The sequence below is a fragment of the Artibeus jamaicensis genome, unplaced genomic scaffold (genome assembly GCF_021234435.1).
Source record: "Artibeus jamaicensis isolate MK-2021 breed Jamaican fruit bat unplaced genomic scaffold, CSHL_Jam_final contig_3126, whole genome shotgun sequence".
Classification (NCBI taxonomy): domain Eukaryota; kingdom Metazoa; phylum Chordata; class Mammalia; order Chiroptera; family Phyllostomidae; genus Artibeus; species Artibeus jamaicensis.
In genome coordinates, this window is record NW_026521723.1 from 5,098,364 (window position 1) to 5,119,308 (window position 20,945).

The following is a 20,945-nucleotide window of genomic DNA, read 5'->3' on the forward strand; positions in this document are numbered from 1 at the left end:
CTTAATAAATATAGTTGTTTTCAATGAAAATTAAAGGTTAAAATTGAACTCTATTATCAAGGTGCAATAATACTATGCATTTAAATAGCACCAAGAAAGCAAAAGGTTAATTGGAATTTAAAACAAACTTTATTTTAGTAGACTAAATAGCCTTTAATCAAAATGTGGAATTCAGCATTAAACATTGTAATAAATGTTTAATTTATTACATTTGAGATACTTGCTTATTAAAATATGATAAATCAGGTTAATTTTATTAGAATGCAAACAACTTTGCACTATGTAGGAATACAATTAGCCAAAGCATAAAAATAATCTGGTAAAGCACAGATGATAATATAATTCAAAATACACTAGTCAGAGAGTAAAAGCATAAGCCACATGCAATTTATCCAGAGGGCCATTAATAACACAATATTAGCACAATCCAGTTCAAGTATGCGAAAATCTAGGAAGTCACCTCATATTTAAAAACTTGTTTCAAAATGAATTCAAGTACAACACTCTGCTACAATCAAATGAACATTGAATAACTATAAATATAGAACTTTCTGAGATTTAACTTTTAAGTACGAGATTCTACTTGAAAATTTATATTCAATTATTTAGTTTGTTATTGCATTAACATGAAAGTTAGTGTATAATAATGTCCATAAATTTGTTCAAAAGTCAGTAAAAAGAATTGCAGGCTGTCAGCAGTACTAAGAACTTAATGCCAGTCATCCCAACAGAAGCAATTCACAATCTTCTTCAATGGATACTGACAGAATGTCCAACATTCACAGGCTAGAAAATTCTATTTTCTCTGAACTTATAGTTTAAACCAGAAAACTTGTTCATAACACCAGGACAGCAAAAAGCTGCAAGTCTTCCACACTGCTTTCTCACTCCCAGGCATGTGGCACAGATGGGGTCTCCATATGAGAGAGGCCTGCGGAAAGAGTACAGGGATGTTAACGTCATTCTTACACGGAGAGAAACAAAAAATTAATTTTTTCTCTCTCCGAAAACAGCAGCCTTCCAAAGAGATACTTCAACAGACACATTTCCCACAAATGAAAACTTCTGTATATTCTTTTAGTCCATCTAAAAGGCTAAATTTCCTCTCCAAGCTGCAATTCATTAGCATTATCTGATAGTTATGAGGTTCTAGATTTGTGTAACTGTGCATTGAAAATCAAAAATAAAACTGTAAGGACGGTTCTCTCCAGAATTACATTCACATAATAATTTTTAAATCATACCAGGAATCATATAAAGACAACTGCAATTACCTGAACAGTTGTTACGATCAGCAGCAAGAGCAATAGTCAAGAATACACAGAGTGTGACCAAACACCCAGAATTCAATATCAGCATTTTTATGCCAAAGAGTGGTAAGATGCTACCTACATGCATTTGCTTATAATTTTTTAAAAAATGTAATAACAAAGGGAGACTGAACTGAAGAAGCTTAGAACATGTTAGATTAAAACTCAGAAGCACTTGGTTTCTTTTAACCTCTGGACTATTCTGTATAAGCTGCAGCTTTCTCCTTTTTCCTCTGGCTTCAACATAACACTCACTAACTTGGCTTCCTTCTGGAGGATTATACCCCAAATCCTAGCAACCACTGTTTTATCAGTCCTTATTGTATAATCTGAGGCTAACACATTAGCATCTCCAACGAACTGGCTGCTGATTCCAGAATTCTGCCTTAAAAAGTTAAAAATGCACACCCAACATAGTTCATTTCCCTTCTCACTATAAACAGACCAGCAATAGCCCAGATGTCCTGCCGAGGAACTTACTCTTAAAATGCAAGAGCTGCAATCAATATCTCTGACATTTCAGAACGAGCAGATCAGCAGCATTCCCACCCAGGATGGTCATTCTCAGGATGCCAACAGTGAAGCTGATGGAGGCAGAGTTCATAGGTCAGTGCACTCGGCTGACGGTAGACTTGCCATTTAAAGTGACAGGAGATCGAGATTCCCCACAGCTGCTTAGAATCAGTAAATTCATGAGTATGAAAAAAATGGAAGAGAGATCCCCCAGATCTTAATTCTTGGCAGAAACTTTGACTTCCACTTATATCTCCATCTAGGAATTTCTCAACTCTAAGCAATGTTGCTACTCCTTCATTACCATCTTCACTTGAACAAAGAAACTTAGATAGTAGGTTTGAGCCCTACAAAATCAAGATGATTTAAATTACTTTTAAACATACTATGGTGGAAAGGAATGAGCACATATAAATATGCCTCCAATTGCTTTATTTTTGCCACAGGATGATCCTGTGGGAACTTCATAGCAATAAAAAGTTTTCCCAGAAAAAAGCAAATATCTACCTAACAATGTTACACTCAAATTACCCAAACAATTGTTTTTTGCTAAATTGAAGATTAATGGACTTGATTCAGTTATCCTAACAAAACATATGTTTTAATTGTTGTATTGAAAGTCTTATTAACATTTTATTGTAACACAGGTTGAACCTCATTTCTATAAATATTTCATAATAAAAACTACAGCTCATGTAATTTTTCTCCTTTGCAAAACTTGGTAAATTGAGTTCAAGATCTTCAGCTATTAAACTATTCTACTGATGTACTTAATATAAACAATAGCAGAATAAGGTGGAAAGGACATTAGGAAGCACAGACAACAAATAAATCTACAAGGTCTGTCCAAAAAATGTCCAGCCATTGTTAATAGAATGCAAATGTTTTGCCTGACATAGATGTAATCTGGCAGCCAAAGAGAGTGAACTAGAATGTGCATGATGACTGCTTCACCGTGTTCCTCAGTGGGGAGTGGTAGGCATTGTTGAATGAGCATGTGCACTGTGTGGTCCATCACATCCAAAGTGACTGAGCAAGGAGTTCCGGCCAAGATGGAGGCATAGGTAGAAATCCTTCACTTCCTCACACAACCATAAGGAGGATAACAACCAATCTAAAATCAGTAAATAACCAGAAATGCCAGAAAGTCAAACTGCATGGAACTGACAACGACAGAATAAAAGAAATAGAACAACCAGACTGGTAAGGGGGTGGACAGAGAGAAACCAGTGAGGCTGTGGATCATGATGGTGGGGCTGGCCGCTGCAAGGCAGCAGGCTGTGAGGATGGGGCTGACTTAAGGTAAAACTGAGACTCAGAACTGACTGGGGACTATGGCAGTTGCCGTGACAGGAGAAACTCCCAGTCTCACAGGAGAGCTGGTTGAAAAGTGCGCTAGAGATGAGCAGGCCAGCTGCATTGTTTCCTCTCTGGCCCCTCCCACACAGGCAGCACAGCAAGGAGATTTCCCCCACTTGAGTAAATACCTAAGGCCCCGCCCCCTTACAACTTAACAGTGCACCAAGACAAAAAAAATACGGCCCAAATGAAAGAACAGAGCAAAGCCTCAGAAAGAGAACTAAGCAATGATGAGATACCCAACCTCTCTGATGGAGAATTTAAATCCCTGGTTATCAAAATGCTTGCAGATCTGATTGAGCTGGGTCAAAAAATGAAGAAAATGAAAGAGGAGTACCCAAAGTAAGATAAAACAAAATATTCAGGGAACCAACAGTGACAGGAAGGAAACCAGGACTCAAAGCAATGATTTGGAACAAAAGGAAAAAATAAACATCCATCCAGAAGAAAAGGTAGAAACAAGAATCCAAAAAAATAAAACCTCTGGGACAACTTGAAATGTTCCAATATCTGAATTATAGGGGTGCCAGAAGGAGAAGAACAACAGCAAGAAATTGAAAACTGATTTCAACAAATAATGAAGGAAAACTTCCCCAATCTGGCAAAGGAGATAGACTTCCAGGAGGTCCAGGAAGCCCAGAGAGTTCCAAAAAAGTTGGACCCAAAGAGGAACACACCAAGGCACATCATCATTAAGTTACCCAAGATTAAAGACAAAGAAAGAATTCTAAAAGATGCAAGGGCAAAAGAGACAGTTTCCTACAAAGGAATTCCCATAAGACTGTCAGCTGATTTCTCAAAAGAAACCTTGCAAGCAAGAAGGGGCTGGAAAGAAGTATTTGAAGTCATGAGAGGCAAGGACCTACATTCAAGATTACTCTACCCAGCAAAGCTATCATTTGAATGGAAGGGCAGAAAAAGTTCTTTCCAGATAAGGTCAAATTAAAGGAGATCATCATCACTGAGGATTATATGAAACATTAATAGGACTTATCTAAGAAAAGGAAGATAAAAAATATGAATGGTAAAATGAAAACAACTCACAACTATCAACAAATGAACCTAAAAAAATTAAAGAATGAAAACAAAAACTAAGCAAACAACTAGAACGGGAACAGAATCAAAGGAATGGATATATGCAGGCTTTTCAGTGGGGAGGGGAAGGGGAGGAATGGGGGGAAAGGTACAGGGAAGAGGAAGCATAATTGGTAGGCATCAAATACATGGGGAGGGGTCGGAAATGGTACAGGAAACAGACAACTCAAAGAACATTTATGTACAACCCATGGACATGAACTAAGGGGGATGTGGTAGGGTTGGTGGTTCAGGGTAGAGGGGGATAAAGGGGAAAAATTGGGAATGCTGTAATAGTATAATCAATAACATATACTTTAAATTTTTTAAAAAATGACTGAGCAAGTAGAGCAACAAATCTGCATCAAATTTTGCATTAAGCTTGAACATTCCTCCATGGAAACTATTTGGATGATTCAGAAGACCACAGCTATGGGCAACGAGTGATTGGCAGCTTCATCATGACATTGTGTGTGCTCATGCATCATGGCCCATACAGAGCTTCTTTGGCAAAGCATCAAATCACTCAGGTGACTCAGCCCTCAACAGCCCACATGGGATCCCTTGCAACTTCTGGCTTTTCCCAAAACTAAAACCACTTTTGAAAGAGAAAATTTTTCAGACTGTCAGTGAGAGTAAGGAAAATACAACAGGGCAGCTGATGGTGATTAGGAGAACTATGTGAGGTCCCAAGGTGCCTACTTTGAAGGGGACTGAGGTGTCATTGTCCTATGTACAATGTTTCTTGTATCTTGTATCTTCCTCAATAAATGCCTCTATTTTTCATAGCACATGCACTATGGATATCTTCTAGACAGGCCTCATACTTCTGGATGTGTTTAAATTAGTATTAACCTCACTTAAATTAATCATTAACCTCATTAAAAAAATATATCCCTCCAAAGGATAATAATGGTACAAATGAAGCTCAAAAACATGTTGGTCACCAAATATCAGAACTGAGTAAGTAATCTAGTTTAATTAAAAATTCAAATGAAAAACATCTGTAAAGTCCCTATGAGCAAGCCAATCTGGGGGCACAAAGGATGTGTGTGCTTTAATGAATTATAGCAAATAACTGGAATACAAATGCCAAGAGATGTAATTGAAGTGGAGAAGAAGCATTAAAAAGGTGAAAGTTTTTTTGGAATAACAAGAAAAGTGCCATGAAGGATTTAACATTAGAAATAAATCTGGCAAAAAGGACTTTACTAGAAATTTGTTTAGCTGGTCAGTTATTTCTCATAATAAATATGAAGAGAAGGTAATGAATATAAAGAAATTAAACTTTTCTTGTGGTCTATAAATATCTGGGGCAAAGAGCAGACAAAATCATTCAATTCTTGTACCTGATCTTCCCCTTCCTGGATCTCCTACTAATACTACATTATACGTATTGAGTTTTTTTAAAATCTAGCTGAATATAGTTAAATGGCTAAATATATTTTGATATATTCATACTGTAGAATATCATACACTAGTTTAAAAACAGATAGATTTACATGTATTTAGATGAATAAATTTCTGGAATACATGTTGAATGGAAAGCTGCATATAATATAATATTATAAATGGCCAAAACACAGAAGAAGTCATTATAATTTATGTAATTGTGTTTGCCTAAATTCTAAGCCCCTAATAATCAATTGACTTGAGCTTCCAGGTAGTAAATAACTAGGATATTTTGGTACAGACCAACCCAAGGGAGATATTTTTTAGCTTTTAAGGATGAGAGTCAATCTCGGGAGTGGTTAACCTTGAGACTGTCTGCAGCTTATGTCTGGTAGCAGAGACTCCAGGCCAGCAGTGGCACTAATCACCCCATCTGAGTATAGTATCCAGCAGTGGCCTGGAAGGTAGATGGTGTTCCAGATCCACATGGGACACTCAGCTCAGCACCTGCTAACCACTCTACAGGCCACTGGCAATGCTCACTGAGGAGCCCAGGGAAACAGCAAACTTTTTGTCTTCAATCCTTCTCCATCTCATTCCCACAACTTGCAAGTACACTATGCATCACACATCCAAACTATGTTTTGTTAAACAAAATCAAAAGCTACTGATATCGAGCAGCAGGAAAGGAGAATGATTAAAAATGTGCTAATAGACCAGCACTTACCAAGTACATTCTACAGAATACTAGTCATTAGGATTTTCTCCATTTAGAAAAGAGGTCTGGGTTGGAAAGGTACAAGAAACTACCACCCTGTCTTTGAGAGCCACAAATCACCTGCCTACACATTGAAACACAGTAAGAGTTCTGAGGAGTCACGCAGCAACAGAATCTGCTGAGCCTTGTTTAATTTCTCTCTAAGCTCCACTCCCATCCACCTTTTCAACATACCCAAAGGCACCTAAGCTTTCATGTATCCAAAACTGCACTTATGGGTTCCAGACCCAAATCTGATCTTTGGATGACTTCTAAAGTAAGTTACTCATCGAGTGAAGCAAGTCAGAAAACTTGACTCCTCTCTTTCTCTCATCTTACATCAAATCCTGTTTACTATACACACAAAAAGCCTCTCACCTGTGCACACTTCTCGATTTCTGCCATTCCTGTTATAGTATGTTACAGCACATACTATATTCTCTCTAATCTCAACTGCTGTGTCCCCCTGCCTATACTTCCACATCCATTCTTGCCATCTGCATTAGTCTGTTTAGGTAGCCTTCACAAAGTACTATAGACTGGGTGGCATTGTGGTCTGGAGGACAGAGGTCTATGTTCAAGGTGCTGGCAAGTTTGGTTTCTAATGAGACCTGTCTTCCTGGTTTGCAAATGGCCACCTTCTCACTTTGTTCTTCTCTGCACAGCTGAGAGAAAGAGAGGGTTCTGGTGCCCCTTTCTCTTCTCAGAAAGACGCCAGTCCTATCAGATGAGGGCCCCTCCCTCATCATTCCACCTAACATTTGTCACCTCCTTGTAGGCTCTTCCTCCCCATACAGTCTCATTAGAGGTTAGGGCTTCAACACACAAATTTGGGTGGGGTTACAATTCAGTCTGTCCTACCTCTTCTACTCTAATCTCCATATTGTAACCCAAGTGTTACTTTATAAATGGAAAGCTGATTTTGCCACTCTCTCTCAAAAGTGGCTTAAAAATCACTGATGCTTTGCACATTCTGGCTTACCTCACCAGCAATTCTGTGTGTGCTTCCTCTACAATAACCTTCTTTAAATTCCTCAACAGTCATGTTTTTGTTTATTCCACGTCTTTCGTACAGGCTGCTCTATTCCAGCATGGCTGACTTCCCTCTGCTCCTGGGAGCCCTCCTCTAGCCCCCAAATACTACAAAATTGTATATGACTTTCAAGGAAGCTGTACCATAATGTCCTATACATTTTCTTCACTAAAGTTATCTCAGGTATTATATATTTGTGTAATTAGTTGATTATTGTCTTAGTCCACTCAGGCAGCTATAACAAAATAGACTCAGTGGCTTATAAACGATAAAAATTTATTTCTCACAGTGCTGAAAGCAGGAAGTCCAAGATCAAGGCACAAGCATGGTTGGATGAGAACCCTCTTCCCCGTACATAGCCAGCAATTTCTCCTTGTGGCCTCAGATGGTGGAAGGGGCTAGGAATCTCTGTGGGGTCTCTCTTATGAGAATGTTAACCATAGTTATAAAGGCTCTGCCTCATTACCCAGTCACCTCCTAAAGGCCTCACTTTCTAATTCTATCACACAGGGCATTAGGATTTCAGCATATGAATTTGGGGGCACAAACATTAAAACCGCAGCAACTAATGTCCATTCTCCTTACTAGACCACAAGCAACCTGAGGCAGCTATCTTGTCCACATTGCCCATCCTCATATCTGCAGCATCTTGCATTGGTCCCACCACATAGTGAATGAATAAATGTACCCAGAATTCCATTAATTTACTTGATAATAGATTATAAGTCCTACTTATAAATGTTTTTGTTTAACTAGTATTATGCAGAACATACTTTAGGAAACATAAGCTAAACTTTTCTGGAATAAAGATAAACCCTGGCAAATATAGCCATAGGAAAATTTTCTCAAATCTAGCATCCTGAAGTTTACATACCTGTGGACACGAACCAAGAGAAGTCAGAAACCTGATTAGGAGAGTTTTAGACAGGTCCTTGAAGAAAAATGCAAGATGGATTCTGAAAGGACCCCTTTCCCTCTTTTTCTTGCACCAACTGCTAATCCTATGATCAGAATCAAAGTCCTACTTCTCAAGCATAAGGACCCAGGTGCATGTGTTCAAATTAATTAATGATATATTTACTTGGCTTCCACAATCAATTATGTTATCATGTGATTGTTATGAATGTACAGGTGTGTCATTTTAATACATTAAGGTGCATGTGTCTGGCTCCACATATAGAAAAATTCTATCACACTAGGAGAACTTCACAAACAGAAGATTTCCTGGAAACCATGATTTGTGCATCAAACAGTGATTTCTATAAGCTAATCTTAAAGGTCCTGTCATCTCTCAGATTTATGATTCTACTTTTTGATGCTTAAAATTTAACACCCAAAAAAGGTTGGTGATATCTGAGATTGTAGAGAAATGTCATCAGGGATGCTTTGGACAACAAAGGTGCTATAAGACTCACTAACGTAAATGCCAAGAGAAAGAAGGAGCTACCACTCATATATGTAAATGGAGCTGCCTGATGTCTAATTTCAGAATACTAATGCACTTCTGTTCTTCAAAATTATCTAAGGATTCATTTAAAAGGTGGCAGAGAAAAATAAAGTTTATGTAATGAAATGTTAATGTAAAACGATGAGTCATTTACACCAACTTATGGTATATTGTAGTTCCTGTTGAATCAGGTGGTAGAGAGGTCTGGAACTTTAGACCATAAAACCTCATTAATTTGTTTTTCAAACTCAGTATGATTTGTATTCAGTTGATTATAAAGTTTGCTTTTATATAATCCATCATAAAGGGTTTGCTAAGCAAATGAATATCATATATAAGATTACAGAGATGTTTATCCTTCTTAAGTCAAACTATTCAAGTACTTAAAAACCATTTGCATATAAGCAATTAATAGGCTCAATAGAAGAGATACTTAGGTATTCATTAAAGCAATTCCTGTGGGACTTTACTTGGCAAGGCTTTGGGTATAATTAAACATATATTAAAATGGGTGAACACAAGCATCAAGCATTTAGAAAAGTTTTGTCTATTAACCAATTAACAGTAGAGTGTTTTGTGTCATTATTCTTTCTAATTTCCACATACTTAGGTGCATATTTACCAGTCAGATCATGTACAATATGTCACGTTCATCCTTGAAACTGAAAAAATCAAGTTACTTTTTATCCAAATATCTCTTAGTTCAGAAACTTTAGAAATCCTTACTGGCCTTGCTCTACTTATTTTGAAGTAGTCTTTCAAGAAGGCAGTCACCAGAGGGGGCTGAGCCCGAGCAAGCACTGCAGAAGCAGCCTGCAGCAACTGAAGCTTCTCCCAGCCGCCACCACCTACCTATTCAACCAACAAGCCCAAGAGGCCAGATGATGAGTCTGATAGCTCCAGATGGGACCTGCTCAGCAGCAGGGAGACCCAGAAAGTAAGATGTCCATGGAAAGTGTCATCTACCTTGTTCAAAGCATTGTTTTAAAAGAAAGACCTTAATGCTTAGCATAACTTAATCTTTAATGATAAATCTGCAGAGTATTCTAATTATAAAAGAAACAATAAGCATGAAAAAAATGGCTAAGTTGGAAAAAAATCAGAGCCAGTTTAGAGAAAAAAAGCAGAAAGTGGGCTCAAATCAAACTAAATCAAACTAATCAAATCAAACAATGCCAAAGCAAGCTATTGAGCTTTTTAGTCCCTGTAGAGATGGGCATTTTGACAAATTAAATGAGGGATATCAATTTCTAAAAGCCTGACAGTCTCACATTTACTTGTTCAAAATTTTCCTCCTCTTGGGCATTAACTTAGAGTGGTTTTTCTGGAAAACTAAAATAAAACACTTGTTTGTTTAGCATTCCCCTCCTGCCCTTCCTCCTTTCCTTCTTCCCTTCCTCCCTTCTTCCTGGCTGCCTTCCTCAAAGATATGTTATGTCTCCCAGAAACGGAAATGTGCTTGGGTCTGTAACATCAATAGTGATGAATCAAAGCCCGACAAAGATGGGGTTTTATATCAGAAAAATGAAATAGACTCAATGAAAAGTGTGGGTCATAAATAGAATTCATGAAAATGACTTGTAAGTTATAAATGCAAACCTTATTATTCTCATCCAGGGGTATTCAATAAATCTCTGCTGATAAAGAATACTGAAGTGTTCACTAAATTTTTAATATCTTTCCTGTCAGTTATCACTGGCAGATGCCATCAGGCATTTTGTCTAAAAATGAATTTAATAAAGTTTATGCTCATCAAGAAATCAATTAAAATGAAAGCTGCCTGCAGGCCAACTTCACCCCCAGATGGTGATGGTGGCTTGTTCCTGTGCATCTCTGTGTTGACTTAGCAACTCTTGGCAGCTGTGGGTAATGCAGAACACCATCCGCAGGTGCCACACAAAACTAATCAGTTCCCCCAAGCAAAATCCTATCACTTCCCCTCCCCTGAAACGTTGGATTGAAAATGGAAATACCATTGTTTGAGGGGAAAAAATAATGCCCTGGCCGGGGTGGGGTTGGCTGTTTAGAACATTGTCCCGTAGGAAACTGAAAGGTCACTGGATTGATTCACAGTCAGGGCACATGCCTAGGTTGCATGTTCGGTCCCCAGTTGGGGCACGTACGAGAGGCAATCGATCAATGTTTCTCTTTTGCATCGATGTTTCTCTCCCTATTTCTCTCTCTCCCTCCCTTCCCCTCATTCTGAAAATCAATCAATATGTCCTTGCATGAGGATAAAAATAAATAAAAAGAAAAAATAATGTTGTTGTTTTGGTTTTACTATGGAATGATAATCAATGACTGCATACAAATGATGCCCAGGGGAAACAGTGAAATACCTGTGTTCTTGGTAAGAATGTTTGTTGCTAATAAACAAAAAATATAAGGGTCTTAGGCAAACACGAGTGTTTAGATGTGAGTGTAAATCATCACTGCTGGGTTGCAAACCCATCGACTAATATCTGCATAGCACCTAACCACTTATACATATATATTTTCATATTTGATATCAAAGTAAACCAATAAAGTTGTATTTTGCTATTGTTGCCAATTTGTACACAAGGAAGAATCAAAAAATGATATATGACTTTTTCAAGCTCATGGAACCAAGTAGAGGTAAAGCTAAGCTGAAATTCAGTTCTTCTGAATCCAGATAATCTGCTCTCTCCATCCATCCAAGCTGTCTCTGTGTAACAGTTCTAGAGGACTTTAGAAAATACAAAATAATTTCAGACCCTGTGCAAGTTCAGTAGTCTTCAGAATGAAGACTTTAGTGCTCTCAGAATTCTGGGTTGAGAATTTAAAGTGGATCCACTAAGCATGAGAATGTCAATGGTAAAGCCTTCTCTTTGAGTTCAATTCCTCTGCGTGGAAATCTAAGACTATCAATTTGTTTAGAATTCATAACATTTAGAACCTAATTGTTTAAGTGTTCTGCTCCTCTTGGCTTGGTTCAAGTGCTACACTTGTAGCAATGCAGAATCTTAGTCTCTGTCCCAGGCATACTAATTTAGAATCTGCATTTTATAAGGTCCCCAGGTGATTCACACACACATTAAATTTTAAGACGCACAGCTCTGGCATAAAGCTCACTGGAATTTGCATTCTGGTGAACTGGGGGCTCTGCTGCCATCGGAAGTGTGGGACTGTGGACCAGATAGTTCCTACTAGGTCACAGCTAGATTTAGCTTCTCACTTGGTACTCACACACACGCCACATGTTTCCCTCTCAAACAAATGAAGAAAGCACTGGGTTCAGGCAGGGCAGAGAGAAGCAGAGCTGACACTGGGTGACTCGACATTTTCTGCAAGAGAAGACTGAGGAGAGAGCATTGAAGAATTGGCAGACTGTTTAAATGCATTAGAAGTATCTTTTCCCAGAAACAACAGTTTTTTGATTAATTATTTCCCTCATTACTCATGAATTGAAGTACTGCATGTTGGCCCCAGTCCCATACAGCCCTGAAGATTAGCACGGGCTACTCTCTAAGCATCAACCAAATATACCATATGAGTCATCTGAAAGCTTCAGTATGTGCTAAAAACTCTGATACTGGAACTTACTTTACATTCAGTTATGATATATTTTGTAGGCAATGCATATTATTCTGAAAGGGTATTTTGCCTACAGAAAACAAACTTAGGAACCTGCTTCAGGTTTCAGAAGTTTCTGACAGTCATTTTAAAGATTTGTTCTTTAGAGATTACTGTTCAACTGACAGTGATTTAAAAGATCTGTTCTCAGAATCATACAACAGAGGGGCTGGGAGTGAAGCAGACAGACACCTCAGGTCAGTGAAGCTGTGGGTAAACAGAGCACCCAGTCCAGACGTTGCATGCCTCTAGGAACTATAAAGCCTGATATCAGCATTCAGTGAAGCACTAACCAACTGAAAGGCCCAAAAGACACACTGCAGCAAACTTCCCAGGCTGTGGCAGACAGACCCCTACTGACGCCCCACCAGCATCTTAACCCAGTTGTCTTAGCAACCACTTAAATCCACTCTGACTATAAAGGTTCACCACATAAACAAGGTGGCCCAAACCCAACAAAATCCTGCTTAAATTGTAAAATAAAAGGTCTTTTTAAAAAGGCAGATATGAAAGTACAAAGTCCCCAAGAAGAAGCACCAATTGAAAATAAGCACTTAATAAATGCGTGCTTGAAGACTTTGAATGAAGGAAACAGTGACTCAGTGGAGGCAGTAATTGTGCCACTACCGTACCAGGTTTGTAGAGTATGGCATCTACAGTCCTCTTTTCTGATCAAACTTTGAGGGTATTATTGCTTTGCTGCGATTGCGTCTTGTAGCAGTGATGAGGCTCACCAACGTCACTAACATGAAAAAATTGTCTTCCAAGTGTTCACGTTGGAATGGGTAGCACAAAGTGCACAATTCTGATCTCAAGTGAAATCAGCAATGCAGATAATTTAGAAGTAAATTTATAATTATCACAAAACATCCTACAGTGCAGCAAAGCATGTGCCCTGAGAGAAAGAAGCAAAGTTTTGTAACTGGACGGAGGAGGGTAAGCTGGGGCACATCAATGGATCCTTCCGCAGTAGGGCGAGGAACACTGATGGAACTGCGGCTTTGGGGGCCACAGCGGACACATGGACACACAGTTACCCAGGCCACTGGCCATGATACTACCCTTAGGAAACATGAGATCCCGATCTATGTAATCACGTGCTTCTAACTTTCAAGAGCCATCGCAAAAGTCAGGACTGGAAAGCTGTTAATATCAAGAAACATTTCCTGAGAACCCGTTAAGTATAAGACACTCAGGAATATCATTGGTAAAAATAAGAAGTCTGCATTAGCTATAAAAGCAACCATATTCATTAGCACTTCTTTATGTCCCACTTAAGTTACTTTTGAAATTATATTTTGTTGGAGAGAATGATCTCCTCACTACCACTTACACATTTTTACATGAATCCAACTATATCAGTCACAGGGTAGTCCTTGTTAAGTAAAGAATAATTAGTTCCCTTCCTAAAATGGATGCAATAATTTAAAAGAATAGTAGCCGTCATCTCTCAGGGGCAAAAATGAGTCAGTGAAAGCAAAGTCTCTCAGTAAGAACTGTCACCGTGTGACATCAGGGATGGGGTGCCCTCCGGTGAGGAGTGAAATGGCAGGTGAAGCTGAGCTGCATTTACCAGAAAGAAGAACTCACAGCACTGGGTGTTCCCATGAGCCAGAGCAGAAACATCACAAAGGTAATAAATTATGATAAAATGGGCAGCTCCAGTGCAAGCACATAAAAGCATAAAAAATTACTAAATGAGAGAGAGTTTATGATTCATCCAGGACAATATTCAGGCTCTAAAAGTGATAGCTTGTATGCGCACACTGTTAGGCTGAAAAAGAAAACGAGGGTCTGTGCATCATAAATGCATTTCAAGGAAGGGAAATGGTCTTATGGAAAAGGTACCCCCCAGCACAGGGTCTGGTGCCACAACACACATTTTTAGCTAACAAAACGGTACATCCATTAGTACCCCCAAGGTATGGAAAATATGCAAACCAGTGGCCATGATGTTTGGGTTTGTTTTGTTTTGTAGATTTCATGTTCTAGATGTATTGCCAAGGCATGAAGAGGGGAGGAGAGAGAGGAGGGGAAGGAGAGGCCAGAGGCGAGTGGGGGGAGGAAGGGCTCATTCACGAATTCGCAGTGCTCCCTGCATTTCTAAATTAAATTCAAAATAAAAGTTTCCAAAATAAAGAGACATAGGCCAACATGATTATTAACAAAAATGAAATAGTCTCTATTATAGAGTCAGGGTATTATTTTGTTTAGTTTAGTTCCATAGCTAAGAGGGCAGCCACAGAGGACAGAAACTTGAAATGAAAATAATGCATTAGATGTTTGAAGGTGCAGCACACGACAGCAAAAGACGACACTGCCGGAAGGGGTCACTTTGAAGTGATAAGGAAGAAGGAACGGGGTGGTGGAGGAGAAGAGAGTTGGAAGAAATGGAGCAGGAATAACATTCTTTTCGTGTAAATTAAAACTGAATGTACAAGGATGAACACAGCCCCTGTCAGGATGAGCTATTTGGGTAGCAGACAGTACTATGAGAATTACAAATAATTGGCAAACCACAGGTCTGCCGGCATGCACATTTCTCCTCTCTTATGCCTGTTAATCAAGTTTTGTTTTTTTTTTCCAAGGAGAAAAACAAATTCTGAAACATCAGTTTCGTGAACCCCTGGCAAAATCAGGAGCAGTTTGGTCCCTGCCGATGACAGACAGCCACAGGCAAACCAAACGCCAATCAGGCAAGAGCTGCAATGTCTTTCTCCATTTGGTAACAAACACCCTTCCTGGAGTCTGTCTTTCAGGTATAAGGTGACTGCCCCCTTTTCTAGTCTCTCTCTCTCTGGTGCAGCTACTGTCCCCGTCCCTCCCTGCCCAGGGCACAGCCCCGAGTCCGCAGCTGCCATGCCGCAGCCCTCCTCTGGGTCCACATGGACACAGGTCTGCGCCTATCACCTCCCCTCTCGCAACGGGAAACACGCAGTGTGTGCTGTGCACCAGGCGCTTGTCCAGATATTAATCCATTTTCAGTGTTTCTTTCAGAAAACAGCCCTATAAGGTTGATACTATTAAGACCCTCACTTTACAGATGAAGAACCTGACTGAGCACAGAAACAGCAAGGACCTGGCCAAGACTCGGAGGGAGACCAAAGTTTTGCCACCACAAAATGTGCCTTTTGGGACATTGATTTTAATGGGTTATTAAGAAACAAAAGACTCACCAAAGAATCTTTAACCCTCCCCTCTGGCCTAAAGGAACTCAGATAGAAAAACCCACTGCAGAATGTGAATCTTATTATAATCATCTTAGCATGTTCACCTGAGCACATGTGAATTAGCACATAGGTGCTGGGACAGGAGGAAAGTCCTGCAAAGCCTGGCTCCCTCCGTGTCCCACTGCTTCTGGACGGCCCAGCAAGAACTTGCCTACCGCACTCGCTCTTTCTCTTACCTATGAATTGCCTGCTTTCCTGCCCTGCTTCTTCTTTGCCCAGCAGGCCATAGGAGCCTCGACTGCCCCATGTGTTTCAGGTCACATTCGTAGTAACCCCTGAGTGTACATGAGTTTAGTAAACTTTGAACTTTTCTCCTGTTTATCTGCCTCTGCTCCTTTGATTATCAGACCAGCTAGGAGAGCTTGGAAGGTGGGATGAAAGTTCATTTTTCATGCCCCGTATTATACACCCAGGAAGGGATCTGAACTCAGGAAAGTCTGGCCCCACCATCCTCTCTAACAATGATATTATATGAGGGAGGACCCAAAAATGGACTTTATTTATAAAAAGTTATTCTTATTCATACATGTTTCAACTTCAGTCACCTTCAGAGTCCTCTCCATTTGATGCAAAACACCTATCGAGACACTTTTTCCACTGCTCAAAACAGTTTTTGAACTTGTTGATTTTTATGCTTTTGAGTGTTTTTGCTTTTTTTTTTCACCTCTTCCATATCAGCAAAACGTTTCCCTTTGAGGACTTTTATCATCTAGAGAAACAAACAAAAAACAAGTCATTTGAGGAATGGTAGAACGTGGGGGTCCTGCTGTTTTGGTCAAAAACCACTGAACACTCAGCACAGTGTGGGCAGGTGCTCCGGCAAATCACCTTCATGAAATGGGTAAATGTGGTCAAAGGGTCTTCAGAAAAATTGACTGAAGCCAAACACAGGCTTTCACAACAGTGCCAGCTTGTACACTGACACAGATGGGTTCCTAGAACACGCACCTGGCAGGGAAAAGCCTCTACTACAGGGGGCCCGCCCTCCAGAAGGTAATTCTGTTTGGGGCTTCTCCCCTCGTACAGTTCCTGTTACTTTTCAAGTTTTCATTCATTCAACAGACATTTATTTTAATTGTCTCAGCATTATAATGTGAGAGGAGCTAGGGAGTAAGTACATCAATAAGTAAAAGAGATACAGCAGTTTTTCTCAGGAGCTGAAGTTAAGTTGGAGTGATAGACAATGAACAGGTGATCCAGTATATTATCACGTTGTGAAAGTGTTCTAAGAAAAAGAAACAAGGTGTGGTTAGAAGTAATAGTAAAAATAATAGTAAAGAGCATAATATTTGGCCCAGACCTGAGGGACAAGAAGGAGTCAGCCACACTTTGGACAGCACCGTGTGGAGCGTTACAGAAAAGGAGGAAGAGCCTGGGCAAAGGCCCTGAGGCAGGTAAACGCTCCCCATTGCTAAGAACTTAAAGGACGGTCGTGTGACTAGAGCGAGGAAGATGAGGAGACAATGAAATGTGATTAGAAAAGAGTAAATCAGAATGTGTGAAATATTACAGTCAATGTAGAGTTTTCTTTTTGTCAAAAGTGCAATGGAAAGCCATTACAAGGGTTTTTTAAATAATTTTTATTTTTAAATTATAGTTGACATACTAGGTGTATAACCCAGTGATTAGACATTATATAACTTACTAAATGACCACCCCCAAAAATTTAGTACTCATCTGACACCATACATAGTTATTAGGATATTACTGACTATATTCCCTATGCTGTAATTTATTATCTCGTGACTATTTATAACTGCCAATTTGTATTTCTTAATTCCTTCACCTTTTTTATACAAATTTCCTCCTATTCAGCAACTGTCAAAATGCCCTCTGTATCTATTAGTCTGTTTCTGTTCTGTTTGTTTTAAGCTGTAGGAAGACATGGTCTGTTTTTTTTTTTTCCAACTGTTTGCTTTGTGGAAAATGGATTGGAGGAACAAAAGCAAATATGGCAAGATGAAGAAGAAAGCTATTGTAATAGAAACACCTAGAAGTGATGTTTACATGGTCACCCTGGGAATGCATATTCAGGGGGTATTTCAGAAGCTGAGCATACAAGATTTGGCATTGGAGTGAACGCAGAGAATGAATGAAAGGCGGGATTTTAAGATATATCCCATGATAGATGGGGTGCCACTTTCTGCAATGGGAAAGATTGGAAGACAAACAGTTGAAATCAGGGGTTCAATTTTAAGTGTGTTATACCTACTTGGTCTTGAGTCTCCACCTTTGTGTAATCAATATATAATTTGACTATCCCCAGAGTGGGTGATAATAAGAGGACCCTCAGAACTATTTGGGAATCTGGGAGAATAGGAAACATATTCTCTCCCTAGGCAGTGGCTCTGAAGAGAAACTAAGGTCTAGAATTCCCAGCACCATGCAGTGCTCCCTGGTATAGCAGCAACAGAACGTTGGTGCTGCAGCAGAGAAATTGAGACAGCCAGAAGAAAGGCCGTCCACCAGGAACAGCAGGGGAGAGAAACCCAGCAACCTTGGACCCTGGAATGTTACAGAACAGCTGGAAGGGGGGACCTTGAAGCATCTTATGGTTGTGACAAGGGAAACCCCTGCAGCAGAGAGCTTTGCAGCCAGCCACCAGACAGTAACACCAACACCTCTGATGATGGCAGCAGGGATCGACTGTCAAAGGCCAAAGTCCAGACAGGATGGCCGACATCCCAGTTTGTGGATGCCCATGTGACAGAAAGGACAGCTTGGGCCCAATGCCTTCCTCTGGTACCAGAACACTGACACCACTTTGAGGAGAAAGCAGGGAAGGAGGAGACATGGGAATTAACTCAGTGTGTATCTAAAATGATAAGAAAGCATGAAGGTGACTGAGTTTATCTGGAAACTATTACAGTGATGTGTTTTGCCTTTAGGCAGTACTTAGATGTTGAGTCTTGAAAAGTAGCTATTTCTTGAAACATCTAAGTAAACTTACTTGGAAAGTTGCACTAAAAACAGTAAAAATCTCATTGGTCTTTGTCCTTCAGTTGCCTCCACAATCTCTTGGGAGTTTCTGCGAGGTGTTTCACGTCGCCTCATGAATGACTCTACACTGCTGTTGAGTTTATTCAAGGACTACTCCTGGTTGTATTAATAGGGTTGGATCCTTTTTGAAAGGATCTCAAAGTAGGGCTGCTTGGATTCCAGTATCCTACACTGACTTGAGTCCTATAATTTCTCACTTCGTATTCTTCAAACCTTTTTGTTAAACATATCCACATCCACCACAGGACTCAAAGACTTGTGTTTAATAAGACTTGCCAACTCCCCCTCCTCCTCCTCCCCTCTGTAAAAAAAAATTTAAAAAAAAGGAGACAATTTCATTTAAAAAAAATAATAAGACTTATGCTAAGAGACAAATATAAAAAACAGGAAAGTGGGGCAGCAGATTGATTCTGATTTCAAATCAGATACATTTTTTCTTATCTTTGTATTTCAGGAAAAAAAAAGACCTTACCTTCTATGAGTGGACACAAGAAACCATGGGAAGAATTTCTCAGTCCCTTTAAGCCTCAGTCCCTTCTTTACTTCCCAGTCACAAGCATAAACAGAAAGGCAAAGTCTGATAGTATTCATTCAACAGCTTTGAGGAAAATCTAAATATGCAAATTGAGTATCATTATTATACTTAAACATTAATTAGAATTTATCATTTTTTTCATTATAAATTACATGTAACACATTGGCATAGTTTCTAATCCAGAGGATTAGACATTTGGAGGGAAAATGCTTTTTAAAAAGATTTTGTTTATGTATTTTTAGACAGAGGGAAAGGAAGGGAGAAAGAGAGTGAGAGAAACATCACTGTGTGAGCCAAACATATCAGTTGCCTCTTGCACGCCCCCAGCTGGGGACCCAGCCCACAACCCAGGCATGTTCCTCAGCTGGGAACTGAATCAGTGACCTTTTGGTTCACAGGCTAGTGCTCAACCCACTGAGCCACACCCACCAGGGCTGGAGAAAAAATTCTTGCTTTTCTGTATGACTTTATAAGTTTTTTACTTATAAATCTACAAACATTCCTTCTCTAAGTGCTGTAATTAAAGAAAACCTCTCTGAATAGTGACCCGTAACCCTGGGTGGTGTGTGCCTATTTTAGAATCAGGGCAGGAGCAGCAGTTTGGCCACACAGTGTGAACCAAAACGACCGATCTTTGTACCTGTTTTTGCTACTTATAAAATTAAAATTAGAGACCTATAACACAAGGTTGAAAAGAAGGTTTAAAAAAAGACCATATGCTCCTGCACTCAAACAGGAAATCTTTATTACTAGATCAAAGTCAAATTCCCTTCAGAATAAATGTTCTCCCAGAGAAGACTCTCAGTCCCCCTGGAAAGGAACTTCTGGAAAGCTCACCAATTTCTCATCTATATTCATCAGTCCAAATCTCACTTTGACACCAGCTAGGATGCCACCTACACAAATAAGTGACAAAAGTCTTTGAAATTTTAGCTCAGGTGGGAAGCAGGTCAGCACCTGGTCAGGCCATTTGGAAAAGGATTTTGAGGTACTGGGTTTTATGGTGACTCTCACATTCCAGAATTTTAGGGAAATCACTAAAGCTGTCACAAAGGCCAGCTCCTTTGCCTGCAATGGCCTGCTTATGTGACCTGGTCTATTGACTCTGGAATAACCAGATGAGACCTAAACTTATTTGTTCTCCTCCTCCATCTTGGCCTGTTCTGATTGCTATAATAAACCACCATAGAAAGGTTACAAACAACAGACGCTTATTTGTCTCAGTTCTAGAGACCAGAAGTCCAAGATGCAGATTTGCCAGTATGACCAAATTCTAGTGAGAACCTTTCCTAGACTGCAGACGGCTGACTCCTCATTATATCCTTATTCAGTGAAATAGAGAAAGAAAGCAGGGGCTCTCATAGCTTCTATAAGGGCACTAGTCCCATTCATGAGGGTCTACCCTCATGACCTCATCTAACCCTAATTATCTCCCAAAGACTCCGCCTCCTGATACCACCAAATGAAAAGGAGATGGAGTTCAACACAGGAATTTAGGGGGACACAGACATTTCATCTGTAACATTCTATTTTCCCCCTCCTTCTTTACCTCAAATTCTTTAATGTAGAATTTATGTGGTAGCCTAAAAACCACTTTCTGATTCATTCATTCATCGAAAAAAATTTATGGAAGGCCTATTGTATGCCAAGCGCTGGTTTCTAGGTTGTTGGTAAAATATCAGAAAAGAAAGTGAATTGAGT

The 20,945-nt window shown here is 39.6% G+C and overlaps 1 long non-coding RNA gene across 1 annotated transcript; it reads right to left on the minus strand.

The window, feature by feature from the left end:
* Positions 1-276: 276 nt before the first annotated feature.
* On the minus strand, positions 277-12,178 carry LOC119051911 (uncharacterized). Its single transcript, XR_008391139.1, has 3 exons — positions 12,093-12,178; positions 1,791-1,894; positions 277-931 (listed from the first exon to the last, which is right to left on the minus strand). It is a non-coding gene; the product is annotated as an uncharacterized LOC119051911 (long non-coding RNA).
* Positions 12,179-20,945: the final 8,767 nt, after the last annotated feature.